General features: G+C 48.6%; 1 protein-coding gene across 2 annotated transcripts in view; it reads left to right on the forward strand.

Moving 5' to 3' along the window:
• The first annotated feature begins 532 nt into the window (after window positions 1-532).
• Window positions 533-25,972, forward strand: part of mgat4c (mgat4 family member C) — a 502,975-nt gene continuing 477,535 nt past the window's right edge. For both annotated transcript variants that reach the window (XM_072485122.1, XM_072485125.1), the window contains exon 1: window positions 533-780. The gene's annotated coding sequence lies outside the window, so the exon portion shown is untranslated. The remainder of the gene's footprint in view (window positions 781-25,972) is intronic.

A 25,972-nucleotide genomic window follows, 5' to 3' on the forward strand; every position in this document is an offset into this window, starting at 1 on the left:
ATACTTTCAGGTTTGTTTCCCATTTCACACACCCCTGCCTCACACCACCAACCCTGCCCACCCACCGCCCCACCCACTCCGCCACGCTAAAATGTCACCTTGAATTAAAGTCAACCCTTGAATTCAGGCCTTCATTGAACTTCGTGGTTGAGTTAGAAAACGTGGCCCATACCATATGTATAAAGTTGCAATGGTACAGAATACTTAAACTGACTGTGATAAAAATGCATTGTGCACTGCAATGATTGTTAAGCGTAAAACATCTGTTAGATTGCTGCTGACTGACACCTTTTGGATATCAGCATCTCATTTGCACTTTCCCTTATTTAATTTTTTGCCTTTTAGCTGCTGAATTATTTATTGAGCAGTATCTTCGGGTATATACAACTAATACTGAATTAGTGCAGCTGAGCACATGTGTCATTCTGGCTGTCTTATGCTGCGATTTGTGTATGTGTGTGTGGAGAATCGGGGGTTGCTGTTACTGTTGGTCCCGTGTCTCATTCATACATGAGCTAAGGAAGAAGGAAACAGCAGAACACAAGTGTGCACAGGAAGCATTAGCTATACCTAAGTAAAAGAGTCAGCTGAGGTAGCTGCTGGCTTCAGCATACGAGTGCCATTATGATGAATGTTTACAGCACTTCATCGAGAGCCAATTATCCTTTTTGTGGGAGGCCTGATGATTTGCTCACGTTGGTGGCTTGTGTAAAGCAACAGTGCATTCGGAAATGGAGTAGCTGAGGAAAATGTCTCTGAGCAGGAATTTTCCTTGGGCAGGTAAGATAAACATTTCCTTCCTTTTTAGTCTTCTCTTTCTTTCATCGAGCTGCATCAGGAATCACATATAGCAAAGTAAAATCTCTGATTTTATTACCCATGGAGTTATTGAGACTGTTGGTATCAAAAGGTAAACACTTGACAATTGTCATCCCACTTACATTAATTTCAGAATCCTTTTGGACAGAAAGACATAAAGGAGCAGAAGATTATTTATAGCCAGAAAATTCTAGGTCAATTTTCAAGATTGTCGAATAAATTATTTCAAGAGATCAACATATTTTTAGTACTGTTGAAGGAATTGTACAAAACTAATACTTCTGCAAATGCTCAGTTACAGATCCAGTCACCTTTTGTTGTGAATATTTAAAGCCTGTAGTTCTGTATTTACTTTTCAGTGCACAGATCACATCTGAGGTTGTCAATAGATAATTGCATTTATTTCAAAATGACACCCAAACTATTCCATTTAAATTATAAAACTGAAGTGATTAAATGCAAAGAAATGCAGATTCTGGTTTTCACCACTGTGCTGCCTGACAGTTGATTTTATTGGACTATATACATGGAGGGACTGTAGCTGGATTTGATAGGAAAGAACCTGTTATGCTAACACATGAAGTAGATTTTGCTAAATATTTAGTATGCAATGCAGTTTCACTCCAAGCTCTGGTTTGAAGCAAATTGATGCCATGCAGTTCATTTGACGATTATATTCAATATACTGCTATCTTTTCTTCTCGTTTTACTTTTTTAATGTAAGCTGCACAGCACATTTTTAAAATATGTTCCTTCTGTTGGAATGTATTTCTGAGATTCAGTACCTTGCAGTTGACCTACATATTACACTGTTATCAAATATGTCTTCAACATGCTGCTATCTCAGTAACGTCATAATGTTGTATTCAAATCAATCCATTATCAAAAAGTAACTGTACAATGAACTAATATCAGGTTAAATGAATGGGTGGCATGCCTTAACTTGGGAATCATGGAGGAATTACTGTATGAAAGCGCGAAAGCAAAAAAAAAGATGCAGCTGAATGCATTTGGTTTTGGCCTGACTGTTGGGGGGGGGGGGAATATATTATTTTAAGATGAAGAAACTCAATACCAAAAAGGTTAATGTAAGCAAATATTATAGAGATCAGGCAGTGTTCAAAATATTTCACCTTTGAAGCCCCATTTATGGCAAAGCCCCAGAGGCAACGGGCACACTTTGGGTCTGGATGACCCAAGCTGATTGTGAATCTCGAGGGTTCATATACAAAGGGCTGCCCCGAGTCAGTTCATGCACCATGGAGGTATTAAATTACCTGTCCAACGCATGCACTGACTCTTGATTAATAGCTGAAATCTGCAGGAGATTCGCTTCAGCCGTTTATACTTGCCTGCCTTGAATCTTCAACATACTTGGTACCAGAGAAAACCAGCAGTGAAGGGCGAGTGAGTGTTTCAGCTGCAGGTCACAATCGGATATTTTATTTTCTCTTGGGATCTTCCACCCATGTGATTCTGACCTAAAGGAAATATACACTTTCACTTAATGTCAAATTTGCAACAAAAGTATCAGGGGGTGAATGTAATTCTTTGTTTTGAGTTCTGCTTTATCCCATTAAGACCATTGTCCCGTCGGGATCTTTCTGTTGACCGACCACTGGCCTTGCACTGAAGAGGATGCCATGTGATAACCCATATGATTTATTCAAAGTGTTAAAAGTACCTGTCAGGAGGTAAATATGGTCGAATCTGCAATATTGATTTACTAATTTTTGTCTGGGGATGAAAGGGATGTGCTGCATTTTATGACAATTTAAATCTAGCCACAGAATGAGAATGTAATTTCCTCTCTTTAATCGCTGGTAAAGATTGTTCTGCCTATTTGAAAGGCCCAAATCAGTTAAGAGTCTACTCATTCGGTTGTTCTGAGAAGCCAGAGGGGAAAATAACTGGGGAATATGAATGTTACAGTACTGGGGCAAAGTTTCCATGTTGCATCTGACCAGTGTCCTCCTGTGCTTGCAACCGCGAAGAAGGGAGCAACCTCTAATCCTGTAATAAAGGATTTGGAAAGGAGTGTAGGAAAGATTTACATTTTCTCCAGTTGTTTAATGGAGACACCTCAGAATAGTAATGATGTTGATGATGATGGCAGGTGTGGTGATATGCCTGTGAATAGTTTTGTGCATTATTAGGAATGCAACCTCCAACCAGCTGGTGGTGTCAGGCATTGGTCCCGTAACGTGAGACACTCGCCAATTGGTAGTGAGACATACAACAGGAAAATCGCACACAGGGTAGCTCTAGGAGAGTTCACCAAACTCATTTAGTAATTTTGTCTGTATAGTAATCTGTTTGTTGTCTTTCCATGTGTTCATCAATAAATCATCGTTCTAGTTAAACAACTAGATGTTCTGTGTATGTCATTGCAATGGCAACATTGCAACATGGTACCAGGGGTGCAGAACATTTAATGGTAACAACAGAAAAGATGAGGCGAACCAGGCCGAAAAACAAAAAAGGAAAGATTTTTCCACTAACCTGGTGAACTGCGGCTAGCACAGTGGTTAGCACTGATGCTTCACAGCACCAGGATCCCTGGTTCGATTCCGGCTGTCTGTGCGGAATCTACACATTTTCCCCTTGTCTGCGTGGGTTTCGTCCAGGTGCTCGGGTTTCCTCCCACAAATCCTGAAAGACGTGCGCCGTAGTGTGGCGACTAGGGGCTTTTCACAATAACTTCATTGCAGTGTTAATGTAAGCCCACTTGTGATACTAATAAGCATTATAGATTATATTATTATCTGCAATTTAACGCAGTAACCAGCGGTGAAGTTAGGGATGGAAGGTTTAAAGGCACCCCACCAGCTTCAAGCTTTGGGTACCGTAGAAAAAAATTGGCATGGTTTTAAGCAGCATTTCGGATTGTATATTGTAGCCCTTGGCGTGCAGGCACAGCAGCAGGTCCTCAAGCAATAGCACTATACAATACCTTCGCCTTCGACAGCAAAAAGGAGCAAGAGCTACGATGAGGTGATAAAGTACTTCGATCGGCATTGCTCTCCAAAAGAAAATGAAGCAGTTGAACGCGACATAGTTTGTACATGTACCGAAAAAGAAGAGCTTCCATCAGAAAACCATATCAAGGTGTGTCATGCAGTGAGTTGGCTGCACAACAGATCAGCACGCTCAATCTAAAAGATTGTGGTGCCAATCTGGAAGAATAACCAGCTCTGTCAGCACTGTGATACAGCTCAATACAAAATGTGCTCTCAGTGCGGTCGACCATTTTAAGTTCATTCTAATCAAACAGCTAGATGTTTTGTGCATGTCATTGCAACTGCATGATCACGGAACACAACAGCAGGCTTTTCACAGGTGAAGATCATGGGGAGACTTGGCACTTCGGTAGTTGGCATGACCGTTGGTGACTGCAGAGGCCAATTCTTGTTCTGCAGGCTCTGGAGCAGTTGGGACACAAGCACTTCTGACTTGGCGGCGTTCTGCTATAAACAGATTCCTGCATTGCCTGCGCCTTTCTTCAACAACGTCTCATCTGTTTGTTCCGAATCTCTAGGATGCTTTACCGGTTGTTGCATGCAACCTGACTGTGGTAGTCACCACTGTTGTATTATATTATATATATGGGTATTACGGTAAGCCCCCTGTACTACAGGTATGGGGATAGATCCCTGCCTGCTGGCTCCGCCCAGGAGGAGGAGTATAAATGTGTGTGCTCTCCGAACAGCAGCCATTTCGTAAGCTGATGTAGGAGGCCACACATCTCTGTAATAAAGCCTCGATTACATTCTATTCTCGTCTCGTCTCAATTGATAGTGCATCAATTTATTACACAGAGATTTTTCAGAGATGGATCTCCGCATCAAGCCGGATCACCTGTAGCTGTATCCTCAAGCAGACAACGCCAAAAAGGACTTCCAACATTGGCTAGCTTGCTTTGAAGCATACATCGGGTCTGCGCCAGACCCAATCTCAGAAGCACAGAAGGTCCAGATTCTGTACACGCGGCTGAGCTCCAACGTTTTTCCCCTCATCTAGGACGTGCCTACCTACGCAGAGGCCATGGCGCTACTGAAGGAGAATTGCACTCAGCAGACCAACAAGATCTACACCAGGGACCTCCTACCCACGCGGCACCAACTTCCCGGTGAGTCTGTGGAAGATTTCTGGCGTGCCCTGCTCGCCCTGGTGAGAGACTGTGACTGCAAGGCCGTTTCGGCTCCTGAACATTCGAACCTGCTAATGAGAGAAGCATTCGTTACGGGCATAGGGTCTGACTACATCTGCCAGCGCATCTTAGAAGGGGCCACGCTTGACCTCTCGGCTAACCAAGAAACTAGTGCTCTCGCTCACGGTCGCCTCACGCAACGTACAGGCTTATGCCCCTGACCGCACGCCCCCCACCCCCCCCCGTGCAGCGTGGACTCCACCAGCGGCCATCCTATCATGGACCCCATCAGCGACTGCCCTCAGCCAACCCCACGCCTGCACCGCGCTGCAGCCAACCAACCCCGGGGGACCCAAGTGCTACTTCTGCGGACAAACAAAACACCTCCGGCAGCGCTGCCCGGCGCGGAGCGCGCTCTGCAAGGCCTGTGGCAAGAAGGGACATTTCGCTGCAGTGTGCCAGGCCCGCTCAATCGCTGCTATTGTCCCGGCATCTCCCACGTGTGGCCAGTGGGCGCCGCCATCTTCCTCTTCTCAGACCACGTGCGGCCAGTGGGCGCCGCCATCTTGCTCCACTTACAACACGTGCGGCCCGTGGGCGCCGCCATCTTGCTTGCCTCAGAACCAATGGGCACCGCCATCTTGCCTGCCCCAGGACACGTGCGGACCGAAGGCGCCGCCAACTTGCCTGCCCCAGGATACGTGTGGCCCGTGGGCGCCGCCCATGGGCGCCGCCATCTTACACGCCTCAGGACCCCTGCCCGTCGGGCATCTCATCGGGCCGTTCATCGCCTGCAACCACCGATGACCAGACGCATCTCGCCTCGGTCACGATCGACCAGTCTCGACCGCACAACCTCGCGACCGCTTCGACAATGGTGAAGGTCGACGGGCATGAGATATCCTGCCTTCTGGACTCAGGGAGCACTGAGAGCTTCATCCAACCCGATACGGTAAGGCGCTGCTGCCTCGCGGTACACCCCACTAATCAATGAATCTCCCTGGCCTCTGGATCCCACTCCGTGGCGATCCGGGGGTACTGCATCGTCACCCTCACCGTCCAGGGCGTAGAGTTCAGCGGCTTCCGGCTCTACATCCTCCCCAATCTCTGCGCTGCCTTGCTACTCGGCCTGGACTTCCAGTGCAACCTCCAGAGCCTATCCCTGAAATTTGGCGGGCCCCTACCACCCCTTACTGTTTGCGGCTTCGCGACCCTTAAGGTCGACACGCCTTCCCTGTATGCAAACCTCACCCCGGATTGCAAACCCATCGCCACCAGGAGCAGACGGTACAGCGTCCAGGACAGGACCTTCATCAGGTCTGAGGTCCAGCGGCTGCTGCAGGAAGGTATCATCGAGGCCAGCAATAGCCCCTGGAGAGCCCAAGTGGTAGTGGTGAAAACCGGGGAGAAAAACAGGATGGTCGTTGACTACAGTCAGACCATCAATCGGTACACGCAGCTCGACGCGTACCCCCTCCCACACATATCTGATATGGTCAATCAGATTGCACAGTACCAGGTCTTCTCGACAGTGGACCTGAAATCTGCCTACCGCCAGCTCCCCATACCGCCCATACACTGCGTTTGAAGCAGACGTCCGCCTTTACCATTTCCTTAGGGTTCCCTTCGGTGTCACCAACAGGGTCTCGGTCTTCCAACGGGAGATGGACCGAATGGTTGACCGGTACGGGCTGCGGGCCACTTTCCCGTACCTGGACAACGTCACCATCTGTGGCCACGACCAACAGGACCACGACGCTAACCTTTCCAAATTTTGCCACACCTCCACACTCCTCAACCTAACTTACAACAAGGAGAAGTGTGTGTTCAGCACGAACCGATTAGCCATCCTCGGCTATGTGGTTGAGAACGGAGCTCTAGGGCCCGACCACGATTGTCTAAATTTGTAACTTTCTCTGTAAATTTAAAACCAATCTGCATGTATATAGTTTTCCACCACCCCCGCTGGACTCATTTTTAACAGGGGGTGAATGTGGTAGTCACCACTGTTGTATTATATTGTATATATGGGTATTACGGTAAGACCCCTGTACTACAGGTACGGGGGTAGATTCCTGCCTGCTGGCTCCGCCCAGGAGGCGGAGTATAAATGTGTGTGCTCTCCGAACAGCAGCCATTTCGTAAGCTGCTGTCGGAGGCCACACATCTCTGTGTAATAAAGCCTCGATTACATTCTACTCTCATCTCGTCGTAATTGATAATGCATCACTGACTCTGTCAGCAACCTCCCTCCTGCTCCATTGTCCTCTGTCAGTTAGAGAGAGAGCTGCCTTGTCAGCTGTTTGTGAGGTGTTTACCAGAGAATAGTTCAACATGAAGCACTGATTTTGGCATTCTGGAATCATCGATATATGTGCTACCCAGCACAGTTGGCACTGCCGGAGAATGCATTCATTGCTGGATACGTTGGGCTGGATTCTCCGTTTAGGAGACTATGTGTTGTTGCCAGCGTGGGACCGGTGGCATTTTACGACTGAAAAAATGGCGCAAAACGGCCAGCAATCCTCCGTCTCGTGGGGAGCTAGCAGGTACGCAGCGTAAAGCCCCTAGTTCTCGCTGCAGATACAGCCGGACAGTTGCCGGGTCCATGGCTGCGCACAGATCCGGCCTGACAAATAGTGCCCCCCTTTGGCCAGGCTCGCCAACCCCGGACCATGCCCCACCAGTGTCCCCAGCCCCCGCCAAACCCTCCCCCCCCCCCCCGCCTATAGATCGGCTCCCCCCCCCCAACCCCCCAACTGTGGCAGCACTGAACTTAGTCCACAGCCAGCACGCCAGGTACCCATTTCTGCCTCCCAGGGAACCAGAGACCCAGATTTGATTCCAACCATGGGTGGCTGCCTTGATGGAGTTTGAATGTTCTCGTCGTGTCTGCGTGGGGTTTCTATCAGGAGATCCTGTTTCCATGCTAAATTACCCCTTAGTATCCAAAGGTTAGGTGGAGTTACAGGAATAGGATGGGGGTGAGGGCACAGGTCGGGGTCTCTTTCAGTCTCAGTGCAGACTCGATGGGCTGAACGGCTTTATTTTGCATTGTACAAATTCATTGATTCCAGCAACCACGATGCCAACAGTGTGACTGCCCTGCTGAGGGTATGCAGCTCCTGAGGTCTTCCGTGGATATCAACGCTCATATTCTGAGGGGACTGATCCAGGCTACTGAGGGAAGCTTGCGCCATTTCCTGCTGAGACACTGGGCAGGATTCTCCGTCGGCCGATGCCGGAATCGCGAAATACGAATGGGCGGAGAATCGGTTTTGACGTCCAAATCGTGGCCGGCGCCATGTTCACGCCAAATCGCAATTCTGTGGTGCCTCGATAGCAGCACCAATGTCTTCCACTCCGTACGTACAGTAAACGCCATTGGCATGTCATTCGCGGGCCTGACCCGGTATTCACCAGCGCCTCCACCGAGGGGGGATTCCAGTAGCCAGCATCCAAACACCCAAGGGTTAGGACACAGCTCCAGGGACATGTCCACAGCTGGAGGGTGGGTGAGAGCCACGGGGAGGGGGAGATGGCTGGAGAGATGACAGAGATGTCAGCCCGCATTATGGAAGAAAGTGACAAAGGAGTCAAAATGGTTGGGCATAATGGATGTTTAATGTGTAATACAAGTTTCCAAACTCCCGATGGTGCCACCCCCCTCCCCCAGTGCCCTCAGTGATCCTCGATGTGCTTGGCCCTCCTAGGTCTACCACTAAATCTAGGTGTGTCCCCAAGATGCATGTCAGAGATAGAGGCAGCCAGCTTCTTTCCTCATCCCTTGGCCTTCAATGCCCCTGGCAGGCATCCACTGGGGGCCCTGAAGTCGGGGGGGGGGGGGGGGGGGCCCTGGCTCACTTGTCAGCGGCACATGTGCAGCCGTGCCGTCCTGTCCCATGTGCTGACTTTGAGTGGAACTCAGGGAAGCTGGTGGCCACCATTGCCACACCATGGGACGGGTCCAGGTTGACACTGAGCCCCCCCGCTCCTCCTGCTCAGTGCCCACAGGGCCCTGAGGTCCACCTTTGGACGGAGGGGCAGCTGATTTGAGTCCCGGCTGCCCCTGCATCATCTGCTCTGCCAGCCCTGGCTGTTCCCCATTGTCTGCATCACCGTGTCGACGCCCTCAGCGATGCTCCTCAGTGACTGTGCCAGGCTCCGCAGTGCTATGATCATGCCCATTTGAGAGCAGGACATGTCCCGCAGAACCTCACCAAGGTCAGACTGGTACTGGGTTACATCCACCAGCAAGTCGGACATTCTGTCAAGAGGGTTGGAGGTCGCATGGAATGTTGGGAGGATGGATGCTCGCTTGAGGGGGTGGGGTATTGGTGTCTACTCGCTTGTGCTGCCCAATGTAGGTCTTTGACCTTTTTCTGGCACTGGGGCGCTTGCCTCCTGGTCATACTTTCCGAGCTCACAGTTGCCGCCACCTCGTCCTAGGCAGCATTGGCTGCCCTATGGCTCACCCTCCGGGACCCCCGGGGGAACAGGACATCCCTCCTGGCTTCCACCGCATCTAGGAGCCTCCCCAGGTCAGCGTCCCTGAATCTTGGGGCTGGTCTCCTGGGCGCCATTGTTACGAGCCGGCTGGGGCTGGCTGCGCAAGTGCAGCTTATTTCCTGCTCAACCTTGTTAGCTGGCTAATCAGCTGGCAAGGCCTTCATTGGCAGCGAGAAGCCCATGAGACCTTGCTAAGTGGAGCAATTAACGTTGAATAGCGTTTTGGGCCTCCCCGGGCCAAGCACCGAGTAGCTCGCCACAACCCCCAAAGCCCCAACCCACATTTAAGGGGGTCCTCAGGCCCCCCCCCCTGCAATCCCCAGCACCCACGCAGGGTAACCCTGGGCCTGATCCGCAGCGTGCGAAAAATGGCAGCTTGGCGCCTTGGCAATGCCAGTCTGGTACCCTGACGGAAGTGCCAGGGTGCCAGCATACCCAGAGGGAAAGCACCTGGGGGGCCTCTGAACCCCTGGGAGAACCCCACGAGTTACATTCTGTCTGGTCCCCACTTGTGGAGACAAGCACTGAACAGTGGTACCCCAAAATGTCTAAGGCGAGGGCGTTCGATCGCCTTGGGTAGGTCGTGGGAGGCAGATTAGAGTGAGTTTAGCTGTCTCGCTTTAATATGCAGATTTGCCAAAAAGTGATGCACCCACAATTGACGGGATTCACATCGCAATGTCTTGCGAGATCGCATTAGATCTCGAGAGGTGTGGCGAGCCGGGTAGATCTTGGAAGAGACATCTACCGGCCACATTGCACCATGCCACGCTGACTTTCAGGCATAATGCGGCCAGTAGATCACGCTGTTTTGAAAGAGTGCCCTGATCTCTATGTGTGCTTGTGGGTCCCCCACACTCCTCACACATGGGTAATGTCACCCCCGACACATATGGTAATTCCGCTCCCCCCATCCCCCAAGTGATGATGCCCCACAATGGGGTCGCAGAGGGGCCCCTTTTCAGGCCTTCCCACATCTCCTTTTGGCCCCTCCCCCTTCCCAGGACCCGCACCGTTCACCCTTCCAGAGGCTCCTTCATACCCACCCTGCACTCCCCACCTTTCATACTCCAACCTTCACCCTCTTTTCATGGGCTTGGCCCCCCTCAGGCCCTGACCCTTGGCATTGCCACCCTGGCACCCGGGCACGCTGGTAGTGCTTCTTCCACCTTTGCAGTATCACTCGGGCACCTTGGCAGTGCTAAAGTGCCAGCCTGACAGTGCCAAGGTGCCTGCATTCCAGGGCCGGGCCAAGGTGCCACCCTACACTGTGGCTAACCACCCTGGGGCCTCCAATGACTTGGGAGACCCCTGGGTGCCTGGGTGCCATTCCACCTGGTCCACACCCTGGGGAGGCTGTGTGATGCTGGGAGGCCGTTAGTTCCCGGGTGAGTACGCCTAAGTAGGTTTAAGGCCTACTTAGAAGCGCGTGGCTGGGTCACACCCATTGTGGGCGCGATCCCCATCACCCCTCCCCCCCTTGCAAGGTCTGGGATGATCTGCCAAGAAACCCACAGAAGGCTTGGAGTTTGCACTTTCTCCCTGTGTCAGCGTGGGCTTCCTCCAGGTGTTCCAGTTTCCTCCCACAGTCCAAAGATGTGCAGTTTAGGTGGATTGGCCAAGCTAAAATTGCCCCGAGTGTGGGGTTACGGGGATAGGGTGGACAATTGGACCTAGGTGGGGTGCTCTTTAGGAGGGTCGGCACAAACTCGATGGGCCAAATCGTCTCCTTCTGCACTGTCGGGATTCTATGATGCCCAATATGGAGCAAAGGTTAAACACGTTGGGACTCATTGGAATTTAGACAAATGAAAGATGATCTCATTGAAACATACAGGATTCTTCACGGGTTTGACAGGGTAAATACTGAGAGGATGTTTCCCCTCATGGGAGAGTCGAGGACCAGAGGGCATAGTCTCCGAATAAAGGGGTGCCAATTTAAGACTGAGATGAGGAGGAATTTCTTCTCTTAGGAGGTTGGAAGTCTTTGAAGCTCCTTCCACAAAGAGCTGTAGGGGCAGAGCCCTTGATATTTTTAAAGGATAGGCTCACAGACCACAAAGGTGCCAACCAACAAGAGCTTTGTTGGAAAATTGTTTGCTCTACAGGCTGCTGTGCTAGCCTGACCGTTACCCCACCCAAACTGCCAATGATGTCATCAATATGTCATGTGATCAAGCTCGTAAAGTGAACTTGTTCCAACTAGGGACAAAACTGAATACATAACACTTTGCAGGAGTGCATACACAAGCTCTAACTCTTAACTGGTTTCTTCAAAGTGATTTCCAATGGCTGGGAGTAAGTACACAAATCTGGCTGCAATGGCTTCTGTGGGATTTGCTTGGGATTTGGATGTCTTTATATCACCTTGTGCTGGGTGATGAGCTATCCTACCATTACCCTATGTCACAATTGGTCCTGCCACTTTCAGGCACACCAGCCATCAGTTGTGCAGGAAAGGGGGAGGGGGGGTGGGGTGGTCACTGAATGGTCTGACTTTAGCATTGTCTTGAGAGACATCTGCCACACACCAAACCATGCTTCTTGCTGGTGAGCATTGTCACCGTCTACCCAGTGATCTGCCTGGGAGCAAGGCCGTCTGTTGTAATAGAAGCCTGAGGTCCCTTGGCATTCGCACGCAGGAAAAGCCCTGACTGGGCCTAGGATGACTGTCATTTGGCCAGCAGTGCAGATGTCTCTAGAGTTGCCATGTGTAATAGTATTGTACATGGAATCACTGAAGTCTAATCAATTATGACATGTTTACCTTCAAGGAGTTTAGATGATCGTTAAAATAAGAATTAATGGTGCTGGAAAGCTGCAATTTTTGATTTTGAAAGCTATACTTAAGTGATTAAATGAGGAACTAATGCCAACTACATCAAGACACTGCCACTGCCTAGTCAACCAAGGGCTCATGTTCGTTCACCATTCTACATTTCTCACATATCAGTTGGACCTGCCAGATCTTCATTGTGTGAAGTGCCTTATTTTTATCTTCAGCTTTAAGCACACATGAAATGAATGAAAACCGCTTATTGTCACAAGTAGGCTTCAAATGAAGTTACTGTGAAAAGCCCCCAGTCGCCACATTCCGGCGCCTGTTCGGGGAGGCTGGTACGGGAATTGAACCGTGCTGCAGGCCTGCCTTGGTCTGCTTTCAAAGCCAGCTATTTAGCCGTGTGTGCTAAGCCAGCCCCTGGCTTATCTCTCGAAGAACAGTGGAAACTCGGGCTCGCCAGTAAATCAAAGCTACATTATGAGGGGAGCAGCGCAAGACAATATAGTTCACTGAAACTGAGTCACGCAGGAAATCAATTTGGTGGAAAGCTCACGGAATAGCTCAGCTGGAAATCCAGTGGACTCACTGATTTAAGGAAATGTGTGGTGCCTGTTAAAGGAGAGGTGCCTTGTCCAATGCTGGCTGGTAGAAATTCATTTTCTGAAAGGGCTATAAAATACATTTGTTCCGAACCCCAAATTTTATGATTGTGGAGGCGGTGGCCAATGGTCTTGTTGCTGGACTAGTAATTCGGAGACCCAGGGATAATGCTCTGGGTTCCTGGGCTCAAATCCCACCATGACTGATACGGAAATTCGAATTCAGTTAAAATGATGACCATGAACCTATTGTCGATTGTAAAAGAGTATCAGGTTCACTTATAATAACTTATTGTCACAAGTAGGCTTCAATGAAGTTACTGCGAAAGCCCCTAGTAGCTTCATTCCGGCGCCTGTTCGGGGAGGCCGGTACGGGAATTGAACCCGCGCTGCTGGCCTTGTTCTGCATTACAAGCCAGCTGTTTAGCCCACTGTGCTAAACCAGACCCTTATGTCCTTTAAGAAAGAAAATCTGCTGTCGTTACCTGGTCTACATGTGACTCCAGATCCACGGCAATGTGGTTGACTCTTAAAAATACCCTCTGAAATGGCCTTACAAGCCACTCGGTTTAAGGGTAATTAGGGATGGGCAATAAATTCTGGCTCAACCAGCAACATCCACACCCCTTGAATGAATTTTGTTTTAAATTGTGTTACTCGTACCAAGCAGCCAATTGGAAAGTCAGATTCTTCTCTGAGTAAGACAGTCAACCAACCACAAGGGCGAGTTTGTTGAAAATATCAGTAGCATTATGCCTCACAACAATTCGGGAAGAAAATGTGATTACCCCACAAAGATAGGCGAGATTCTCTTTCACATCTGTTATTCTCTACGTAGACTGGCATCACCCTACTTTAATCTTAGGCCTAGAGTTATTTCTCTTCCCCACTTTCCTTCCCTATCCTCCAACCACAACAGGACGCATTGTGTTGCCTTCTGATCATATCTCAGAACCTCGTACCACCCTCACGGCCACATCTGCTGCTTCACCAAACTCCTAGGTTCTCCTGTCATCGTATGCACAATACGGCAAACTGTCGCAAAACCCTTCAACCAGGCACCCATCCTTCTTGCAGGACCGACTGAGGCACAGCAGGAGGGAGATTACGAGAGCAGGTCCTTCCTCAGTGCACGTCCCCATTCCAATGGAGGAGGCTGCCATCGACATAATGAGCAGCAAGGGAGCATCCAGCATTGCAGGTGATGAGATTGAAGGCCATCTCGGGCAGACTGCTTGTGCATCTTCCTTTCCTCCTCTCTACAATTAACCACAATTAACTCTCACTTCCACATTCAGCATGAGACGCACCACGCTGCCAATCGTCTGTTGCTACTTACGATTGCCACTTATGCCATTCCCCTCTTTTTAAGTCCATCTGATAATTCAGAACTTGTCTCATAATAGCTGTACAATCCACCATTTGCTCCATCCAAACTGCCGTGATTGAGATGCATTCCTTCCCACCAAAACAAGCCTTTCTCTCTCCCTTACTCCCCTGACTCCTTCTTCTCCTTTGAGCACTTTGTCTTGTTCCAGCATCAACCCCACACTCATTTCAAAGATGTTAATTTCTGGGTGAAATGGTGGAGCGGTGGTCAGCACGGCTGCCCCACGGCGCTGAGGATTCAATTCGATCCCAGCTGGGCCACTGTCCGTGTGGAGTTTGCACATTCTCCCCGTGTCTGTGTGGGTCTCAACCCAAAAAGCTACGCAGTGTAGGGGAATTTGACTACACTAAATTGCCCCTTAATTGGAAAAAAAAATTGGATAATCTAAATTTAAAAAAAGCTTTTGGCTTCTCCGTTCCTGAGACTAAGCGTTGACGCAATTGGATAGAGAATCGGTTTCAACACCAAAATCCCGACGGGTTCTGATTTCACGCCAAATCGCAATTCTCCATTCCCTCGACAGTGAAATCAATGCATTTCAGAATGCAGGTACAATGAACACCTTTGGCATATCATTAGCGGGCCTGACCCGATATTCTCCAAGGCATTCACGATACTCCGCCGCCAATGAGCCGAATTCCCGACGGCGGGATTCACTAGTGTTTTTAAACATCATGAAACATGCACCATGGCTGCTGAGGGAGAGAGGGGGGGGAAGATTCGTGGACTTCCACAACAACAAAACACACACCTGGTCCGATTCAGTGATTGTTAAGGGGCTGGCACAGGCGACATGTTGAATACAATTGATTCCAACAAGAAACAGTGCCAGATTCGTCAGGTTCGCGATTGACACTCAGGAGGCCGACAAGCTGCAGCTGCATATATACATTCCCCACACACACCATCCCATCCAACAAGGTGGCATTGGTTGCGCTGGAGTGCACCCCTACTGCTGATGGGTCGACTGGAGACAGAGCGCACCTAGAGGGCTGGGCTGGGGGGGGGGGGGGGTCACCCATACAATCTGTGGCACTAAGTTCACAGTGGGCAGTTAGCAGTGTGCGCAGCTGCATGGCTGCCTTGCCGGCTGCGGCAATGGTGTTGTGTCCATCCACCCTAACCCCACAAACCACTTCCTGGTCACCTGGCCCTGGCAGAAGCCCCCCCCCCCAGCTAGCGACACAACTGTCAGCAAACTATGGCGATGTTGGACATATTCCGTACCCTCTCTCTCTCCCTCAGCAGCCACGGCCCCTGTTTCATGAGTTTTAGAACCTCGCTGTCGGGTTTTCCCCCCCCAGTGGAGGCCCAGAATCACGAAGGCTCTGGAGAATATCAGGCCAGGCCGGCTAATGATATACCAAAGGTGTTTAATGTACTTGCGTTCTGGAATTCATTGACATTCCTGTCGAGGTGAAGTAGAATTGCGATTTGGCGTAAAATGAGCACCCACAGCGATTTCGGAGTCGGAATCAATTTTCCACCCAATTGCAATTCCTGATTCCGACGTCGGCCATTGGAGAATCTCGCCCTTTATTTTCTATTATCTCCCATAATCCCAACCTGAATTTCCCTCCTTGAGTCACACTCCCTCATTTCAACCGTCAGCCTTCAAAGTGGGCAACTACCTTAGGACAGATGAAGCCCTTGAAGAATATAAAGAAAGTAGGAAGGAACTTAAGACAGGAGGTAGGAAGACTAAAAGGAGTCATGAAATGTCATTGGAAAACAGGATTAAGGAAAATCCTAAGGCGTTTTATATATATGTAAAGAGCAAGAGGGGAGCCAGAGAAAGGGTTCAAGGATATTGGAGGGAATCTATGGATGGAACCTGAGGAAATGGGAGAGATACCAAATGAATACTTTGCCTCAGTATTCACCAAACAAAGAACAAAGAACAAAGAAATGTACAGCATAGGAACAGGCCCTTCGGCCCTCCAAGCCTGTGCCGACCATGCTGCCCAACTAAACTACAATCTTCTACACTTCCTGGGTCCGTATCCCTCTATTCCCATCCTATTCATGTATTTGTCAAGATGCCCCTTAAATGTCACGATCGGCCCTGCTTCCACCACCTCCTCCGTGGAGTAGCGAGTTCCAGGCACACACTACCCTCTGCGTAAAAAACTTGCCTCGTACATCTACTCTAAACCTTGCCCCTCTCAACTTAAACCTATGCACCCTAATAATTGACCCCTCTACCCTGGGGAAAAGTCTCTGACTATCCACTCTGTCTATGCCCCTCATAATTTTGTAGACCTCTATCAGGTCGCCCCTCAACCTCCGTCGTTCCAGTGAGAACAAACCGAGTTTATTCAACCGCTCCTCATAGCTAATGCCCTCCATACCAGGCAACATTCTGGTAAATCTCTTCTGCACCCTCTCTAAAGCCTCCACATCCTTCTGGTAGTGTGGCGACCAGAATTGAACACTATACTCCAAGTGTGGCCTAACTAAGGTCACAGCCCTCCAATTAGAAAAGCATCCTTCCATTGCTACTCTCTGCCTTCTATGACCTAGCCAGTTCTGTATCCACCTTGCCAGCTCACCCCTGATCCCGTGTGACTTCACCTTTTGTACTAGTCTACCATGAGGGACCTTGTCAAAGGCCTTACTGAAGTCCATATAGACAACATCCACTGCCCTACCTGCATCAATCATCTTAGAGACCTCCTCGAAAAACTCTATCAAGTTAGTGAGACACGACCTCCCCTTCACAAAACCATGCTGCCTCTCACTAATACGTCCATTTGCTTCCAAATGGGAGTAGATCCTGTCTCGAAGAATTCTCTCCAGTAATTTTCCTACCACTGAAGTAAGGCTCACCGGCCTGTAGTTCCCTGGATTATCCTTGCTACCCTTCTTGAACAGAGGAACAACATTGGCTATTCTCCAGTCCTCTGGGACATCACCTGAAGACAGTGAGGATCCAAAGATTTCTGTCAAGGCCTCAGCAATTTCCTCTCCAGCTTCCTTCAATATTCTGGGGTAGATCCCATCAGGCCCTGGGGACTTATCTACCTTAATATTTTTTAAGACACCCAACACCTCGTCTTTTTGGATCTCAATGTGACCATTGCTATCTACACACCCTTCTCCAGACTCAACATCTACCAATTTCTTCTCTTTGGTGAATACTGATGCAAAGTATTCATTTAGTACCTCGCCCATTTCCTCTGGCTCCACACATAGATTCTCTTGCCTATCCTTCAGTGGGCCAACCCTTTCCCTGGCTACCCTCTTGCTTTTTATGTACATGTAAAAAGCCTTGGGACTTTCCTTAACCCTATTTGCCAATGACTTTTCGTGACCCCTTCTAGCCCTCCTGACTCCTTGCTTAAGTTCCTTCCTACGTTCCTTATATTCCACACAGGCTTCGTCTGTTCCCAGCCTTTTAGCCCTGACAAATGCCTCCTTTTTCTTTTTGACGAGGCCTACAATATCTCTCGTTATCCAAGGTTCCCGAAAATTGCCGTATTTATCCTTCTTCCTCACAGGAACATGCCGGTCCTGAATTCCTTTCAACTGACACTTGAAAGCCTCCCACATGTCAGATGTTGATTTGCCCTCAAACATCCGCCCCCAATCTATGTTCTTCAGTTCCCGCCTAATATTGTTATAATTAGCCTTTCCCCAATTTAGCACATTCATCCTAGGACCACTCTTATCCTTGTCCACCAGCACTTTAAAACTTACTGAATTGTGGTCTGTGTTCCCGAAATGCTCCCCTACTGAAACATCTACCACGTGGCCGGGCTCATTCCCCAATACCAGGTCCAGTACCGCCCCTTCCCCAGTTGGACTGTCTACATATTGTTTTAAGAAGCCCTCCTGGATGCTCCTTACAAACTCCGCCCCGTCTAAGCCCCTGGCACTAAGTGAGTCCCAGTCAATATTGGGGAAGTTGAAGTCTCCCATCACCACAACCCTGCTGTTTTTACTCTTTTCCAAAATCTGTCTACCTATCTGCTCCTCTATCTCCCGCTGGCTGTTGGGAGGCCTGTAGTAAACCCGCAACATTGTGACTGCACCCTTCTTATTCCTGATCTCTACCCATATAGCCTCACTGCCCTCTGAGGTGTCCTCCCGCAGTACAGCTGTGATATTCTCCCTAACCAGTAGCGCAACTCCGCCACCCCTTTTACATCCCCCTCTATCCCGCCTGAAACATCTAAATCCTGGAACGTTTAGCTGCCAATCCTGCCCTTCCCTCAACAAGGTCTCTGTAATGGCAACAACATCATAGTTCCAAGTACTAATCCAAGCTCTAAGTTCATCTGCCTTACCCGTAATACTTCTTGCATTAAAACATATGCACTTCAGGCTGTGTTCAGCAACTTCTCCCTGTCTGCTCTGCCTCAGAGCCCCACTGTTCCTATTCCCTAGTTCTCCCTCATTGCTCTCACCTTCTGACCTATTGCTCCCATGCCCACCCCTCTGCCATACTAGTTTAAACCCTCCCGTGTGACACTGGCAAACCTCGCGGCCAGGATATTTATGCCTCTCCAGTTTAGATGCAACCTGTCCTTCTTATATAGGTCACACCTGCCCCGGAAGAGCTCCCAGTGGTCCAGATAACGGAAACCCTCCCTCCTACACCAGCTGTTTAGCCACGTTGTTTAGCTGCTCTATCTTCCTATTTCTAGCCTCACTGGCACGTGGCACAGGGAGTAATCCCGAGATTACAACCCTAGAGGTCCTGTCTTTTAACTTTCTGCCTAGCTCCCTGAACTCCTGCTGCAGGAACTCATGCCCCTTCCTGCCTAAGAAAAGGGCTTGGTGGATGAGGAGTATAGGGTAATGTGTAGATATTCTGAGTCATGTTGACATTAATAAAGAGGTGTTGGGCATCTTAAAAAACATTAAAGTAGATAAGTCTCCAGGGCCTGATGAGATCTACCCCAGAATACTGAGGGAGGCACGGGAGGAAATTGCTGGGGCCTTGACAGTAATCTTTGTATCGTCATTGGCAACAGGTGAAGTTCCAGAGGACTGGAGGGTAGCCAATGTTGTTCCATTGAAAAGATTCTTAGAGACAGGATTTACTCACATTTGGAAACAAATGGACTTATTAATGATGGAGAGCATAGTTTTGTGAAGGGGAGGTCATGCCTCATTAATTTGATTGAGTTTTTTGAGTGACAAAGATGGTAGATGAGGGAAAGACAGTAGATTTTGTATGCAGTGACTTCAGTAAAGCCTTTGACAGGGTACCTCATGGTAGACAGGTCCAAAAGGTGAAGTCACATGGGATCAGAGGAGAGATGGCAAGTTGGATAGAGAAGTGGCTTGGACACAGAAGACAGAGGGTAGACAGAGGTGCTTTTCTGAATGGAAGGCTGTGACTAGCAATGTTCCATAGGGATCAGTTCTGGGGTCTTTGTTTTTCATGGTGTACAAATGATTTGGAAGAGAATGTAGCTGGTCTAATTAGTAAGTTCGCAGACGACACACAAATTTATGGAGTTGCGGATTGTGAAGAGGATTGTCAGAGGATAAAGCAGGTTACAAACTGGTTGGAGTCTTGGGCAGAGAAATGGCAGATGGAGTTTAATCCGGACAAGTATGAGGTGATAATGCACTTTGGAAGGTCCAATGCATGTAGGAATTACACAATAAATGGTAGAACTCTCATGAGTACTGACAGGCAGAGAGATCTGGGCATGCATGTCCACCGACCACTGAAAGTGGCAGTGCATGTGGATGAGGTGGTCAAGAAGGCATACGGCAAGCTGGCGTTCATTGGTCGGGGCATTGAATATAAAAATTGGCAAATCAAGTTGCAGCTGTTCAGGACCTTAGTTAGGCCTCATTTAGAATATTGTGTACAATTCTGGTCGCCCCTCTACCAGAATATGTGGATGCTTTGGAGAGGGTACAGAAGCAGTTTACTAGGATGTTGCCTGGTATGGTGGGCATTAGCTATGAGGAAAGGTAAGATAAACTCGGTCTGTTCTCACTGAAATGACGGAGGTTGAGAGGCGACTTGATAGAGATCTACAAGATTATGAGTGGCATGGACAGAGTGGATAGTCAGATGCTCTTTCCCAGAGTAGGTGAGTCAAATACTAGGGGACATAGGTTTAAAGTGCGTGGGGAAAAGTTTATAACAGATGTGCGAGGCAAGTTGTTTAACACAAAAGGTGGTAAATATATGTTACGCGCTGCCTGGGGAGGTGGTGGGAGCAGGTACGATAGCGGCATTTTCGGGACACCTAGACAAATATATGAATCGGGTGGGAATGGAATAATATGGACACCATAAGTGCAGATGCTTTTAGTTCAGGCAGGTACCATGGTCGGCGCTGGCTTGGAGGGGCCGAAGGGCCTGTTTCTGTGCTGTATTGTTCTTTGTTCTTTGTTCTTGAAATGAAAATGAAAATCACTTATTGTCACAAGTAGGCTTCAAATGAAGTTACTGTGAAAAGCCCCTAGTCGCCACATTCCAGCACCTGTTCAGGGAGGCTGTTACAGGAATTGAACCATGCTGCTGGCCGGCCTTGGTCTGCTTTCAAAGCCAGCGATTTAGCCCTGTGCTAAACAGCCCTACCTCATCCACCATGATTCCATTTTCCATCTTAACTCATAAGGGCGGCATGGTCGCACAGTGGTTAGCACTGTTGCTTCACAGCGCCAGGGTCCCAGGTTCGACTCCTGGCTTGGGTCACTGTCTGTGTGGTGTCTGCATGTTCTCCCTGTGTCTGTGTGAGTTTCCTCCGGGTGCTCCGGTTTCCTCCCACAAGTCCTGAAAGACGTGCTGTTCGGTGAATTGGACATTCTGAATTCTCCCTCTGTGTACCCGAACAGGCGCCGGAATGTGGCGTCTATGGGCTTTTCACAGTAACTTCATTGCAGTGCTAATGTAAGCCTGCTTGTGACAATAAAGATTATTATTATTATTTCACTGTGATGACTGTGACCTCACTGCTATCGGACTTTAAATTCTCTGACCAGAGAATTCTCAGAATCACCCCTTTAATTGTAATATATCCCATGGTCTCTGCCCCTGACAAAGCCAAAATCACAGCCCTGAGCATAAGCTTGTATTCTCCACCACCCAGCTCCCTTTACTCTCTTCCAAAACATATTCATCTGTGTTGCTGCTGAAAAAAAACCTCTTCCTCCTATTTCCTGAATTGCAAGCCACCAGGAGTTCTGCTATTGTAGTTACCTTTCACAGTTATAATTTTCGAACCATTAAATTTAATGTTATAACATATAAAATAAATTGATATAGCAAACACACGATAAAAAAGACTCACCAAATTAGGTGCTGAAAGCTAAGCAAATTTAATTTATTTTCCCTGTTAATATCTGTTATGACTGCCCCACAGAGAATCCTGCAAATGAATATTTAGAAATGGCTCTGATGCAGGAATAGCTGACCTTGAAAAATAAATGCTGACCACTTTGGCCTGAAAAACATCAAGGCCCGTAATGAAGGAAACCACAAAGGTAACTGTGAGGAGGTAGGTCAGGAAATGGTGACTGGAGCAATGTGAGCTTGGGTTTTGAAAGCTTGCCAATTGTAGAAGAAAGAAAAAGCTGAGGAATATGTGATGATCGGTAAATTATTATCTGCATATATCAGTAGTTCATCATCTGCATGCGTATTGTAAGTTATGTGTTCTACTGTTGTAGTTCTAGCATCCGACCAACAGGTGGGATGAGTATGGAGTCCCGGGACCCGGATGCACCTTGTGTTCCATCAGAAGGTGTTTGTGAGGAGTTGATCGTCGCATATTCGTGTAGCTCAGTAGTATCTCAGTGTAAGTTAGTGTTAGACATTTATTTCCAACTGTATTCATCTTAGACATTTTAGTGATTCGTTAGTATCATGTTAGTAATAAATAACTTTGTTTATAAAACAAAGTCTAATGTTCTTTCTTTGCATGGTAAATTCGAGATTCCACATCAGCCCAATCAAAGAACATTACAGAAGATGAAGGGCAGAACTCTACGGGTCTTGTTGGCCCCGCCACCGCTCCCAGCGAGAGTGGAGAATCTGCCGCTCAGCCAAAACGCCATTGTAGCGGGACCGGAGAATTCCAGCCTCGGACGAGGTCAGAGAATTCCGGCCAAATGGTTCAGGGAAAGAATGCATTAAGGATAAGCTGGTCAGTCTCATTGGTCAACACGGTGATGGTACCGGGTGATGGAAAAATGTCTCGCACCATCAGCTTCGACTTGTGAGGAACACAGATCAGAGTGATGGTATAATGGAGAGACACGGGGAGAGTTGTAATGAAATCAGAGCTCTGATGGAAAGGGTGGCTCGGTGGCATAGTGGTTAGCACTGCTGCCTCACAGCACTGGTGACCCGGGTTCAATTCCGGCCTTGGCTGACTGTGAGGAGTTTGCACTTTCTCCCAGTGTCTGCGTGGGTTTCCTTCGGGTGATCAAAGATGTGCAGGTTACGTGGATTGGCAGTGATTAAAATTGCCTCTCAGTGTCCAGGGCTGTACAGGTTATGTGGGGTTATGGGGATAGGGCAGGGGATGGGAATAGGCCTAGATAGAGTGCTCTTTCAGAGTGTGGTGCAGACATGGGCCAGAAAGCCTCCTTCTGCAATGTAAAGATTCATTGATTCTGTGATAAATAAGAGAGCGATAGCCAATCAGGTGACAGGCTTTATTGAATAAAAGCAAAATACTGCAGATGTTGGAAATCTGAACTAAAAACAGAGAATGCTGGGTAAACTCAGCAGGTCTGGCAGCATCTGTGGAGAGAGAAACAGAATGCTTGTGGGGGGGGTCGTTGCAATGCTTGTGTGATGGTGGGGGGGGGGGGGTTCCCCTGTGTCCGTGGGGAGTGGGGGGAGTTTTTTTTTTCATGCAGATCAGGGAGCCCTTTAAAGGTTTGCCGGATCTCTCAGGCCCCACCCTTCCAGAACGACGGTGAACCCCCCCCCACCCCCAACCCCCCAGATTTATTTTGCACAGAGTGCACAAACCTTTGGAGGGTAAGCACAGCTGCACGCTGGTTTTCTCACTTCCGCCAGCACCCTGTGCACCGAGGGGAAGATTCCATCCAATGTATTTGACATGACAGAAGAAACTGAACTACTTAGAGGCGGAGTTACCATATTCTACTTGCAGGTCAGAGAGGCTAAGCGACCTGGTAGATGCTTTATGGTTGATCCATATTAATGTTTTCTGGCTCAAACACATCCAGACTTGGCTGTAGTTTTTCAACCCCCCCTCCCCCCCCTGCTCCCCCCCTGCTCCCCCCCCGTCCCACTCCGCCCCCCCCCCCCCAAACCCTCCCACCCCACCCTCTGTGCTGGGCAACATGCAGCGGGCTTGGCGAGCCATTGACATTTCCGCTGACTGCGGCAGGACTGGAAGATCCCGCCGGCGTGAGGGGCCGGGAAACCCTGCCCGCCTGGATGCCAATCTGCACAATTCTCAATTCAGTTTCTTCGGGCGCGTCCGTGGCGGATGTCAATGCTGCAGTTCCTGGTGAGAGGTGCAATCCACAAAGACAGCTCTGCACAGGGCTGAAATGCAGCAATGGAAACTGAGCGCCGTAGAATGAGATAGCACAGGAGGCTATTCGGCACAGCTTTTCTGCTCTTGGACGGAGTTATTTTATTGTTTTCTCTTCACATATCTCTCCGCTTCCCTTTGGGAACCGCCATGCTGCATCTGCCTCCGTCACCTTTTCAAGCAGGGCATTCTGGATCACAACAACTCCAGAAATGAGAGAGGCAGCAGATTTTGCACTGTTTTCTCCAATTGTATGTTTGAGCCAACACTCCACCTTTTCTTTGGCCTTAACCGGTCCAGGCTCCTGTGTTCAGAACTTGTTCAAAATGATTCAAAGCAGTGATGGCCTATTTTCTATTTACCACAATTTGGCTTTCTTTTCTTTCAATATTAATACCTCACACTTATATGCTACGTATTGAACAAAGCAGATATGAGGTGAATATTACTCAATTGAAGGGGAGGCGGCATAGTGATATTGCCACCGGACTAGTAATCCAGAGGCCTGGGGTAATGCTCTGAGGTCCCGGGTTCGAATCCCACCATGGCAGATGTGAAATTTGAATTCAATACAAAATGGTGACCACAAAACTATTGTGGGTTGTTGTAAAAACCCTCTTGGTTCGCTAATATCCATCAGGGAAGGAAATCTGCCATCCTTACCCGGTGTGGCCTACGTGTGACTCCAGACCTACACAGCGATGCAGTTGACTCTTAATTGCCCCCTCCTGAATTGGTTGAGCAAGCCACTGAATTCAAGGGCAATTAGGGATGGAAAGCAAATGCCGGCCCAGCCAGTCCAGCGACACCCACATCCCTAGAATGAATAGCAAAAAATATTATTGCTGGTAACAAATCCATAAAATAACCATCGCTACTGTCAATTATGTGGCATATTGGAGCTCCAATATGTGGCATGATGGTGTGCACGCTTGATTCTTTTATCCTGGCTACGTTGACATTCTAGGTCTCAATTCTACCACTGGAAAAGAGGATCAACATGAAAAAAATCAGAGGAAGCTACATCCATGAGCTGCTTTACTGCACTTCCTGGTTGCTGCTTCAGGCGAATTTGACAGAAGCTTTGGAGCAGTTTGCTTGACTATCCCTTCGGCAGTATGCATTGTGCCTGTGCTTAATTAACCGTAAGGGGCTGGTTTAGCTCACTGAATCTGACACTGGCTTTTCAAAGCAGACCAAGTTTGGCCAGCAGCACGGTTCAATTCCCGTACCAGCCTCCCCGAACAGGCGCTGGAATGTGGCGACTAGGGGCTTTTCACAGTAACTTCATTGAAGCCTACTCGTGACAATAAGCGATTTTCATTTCTCAGAACAATGTGATGGCTGAGCTTCTTGTGGGTAAGCAATTACTGTACCATTTATACAACGGCCAAAAGTTTTCATTCTGGGAGCAATCATTAATCTGGCCATAATTTGCACTCATTTGCAGAAGTGGTTTTTGACTCAAGTTTCCACTCAAATTAAGTTGCATATCACCAAACATAAAGGGCGATGTTTTCCGACCCTATTTGATGCAGGTGCAAATCGCTTTATGGCCAGAAACTCATGTGAGAGGACCATAATGGAATTTACACTGGGCTGGTGATCTCAGAACAGATCATTCCCCCCCCCCCCCCCCCACCAACCCCCAATCAACAACATGATTTAAGGGCAACACAGTAGCACAAGTGGTTATCACTGTGGCTTCACAGCGCCAGGGTCCCAGGTTCGATTCCCCGCTGGGTCACTGTCTGTGCGAAGTCTGCACGTTCTTCCCTGTGTCTGCGTGAGTTTCCTCTGGGTGCTCCGGTTTCCTCCCACAGTCCAAAGACGTGCAGGTTAGGTGGATTGGCCATGCTAAATTGCCCTTAGTGTCAAACAAAAAGGTTCGGAGGGATTATTGGGTTACAGGGATAGGGTGGAAGTGAGGGCTTAAGTGGGTCGGTGGAGACTCGATGGGCCGAATGGTCTCCTTCTGCACTGTATGTTCTATGTTCTATGACCAGGTTCATGCCCAGCGATGGCAAGAACCTAGTTACCATTTATTTAAATGCATTTAAATATTCAAAACTGGCTTCATACCTCATCTTCTGGGAACGCCATATGTTCCCACCTGCCGGCAGGACATAACATTGGTGGAAATCATTACTGGTCTCCAAAAATGGACACCAGACATGATGACCACACCGGTGGCTCAGAGGCCAGTGTGGCACATTCATGTTCAGGGAATTG

Source organism: Scyliorhinus torazame, chromosome 19 (genome assembly GCF_047496885.1).
Source record: "Scyliorhinus torazame isolate Kashiwa2021f chromosome 19, sScyTor2.1, whole genome shotgun sequence".
Taxonomy (NCBI): Eukaryota; Metazoa; Chordata; class Chondrichthyes; order Carcharhiniformes; family Scyliorhinidae; genus Scyliorhinus; species Scyliorhinus torazame.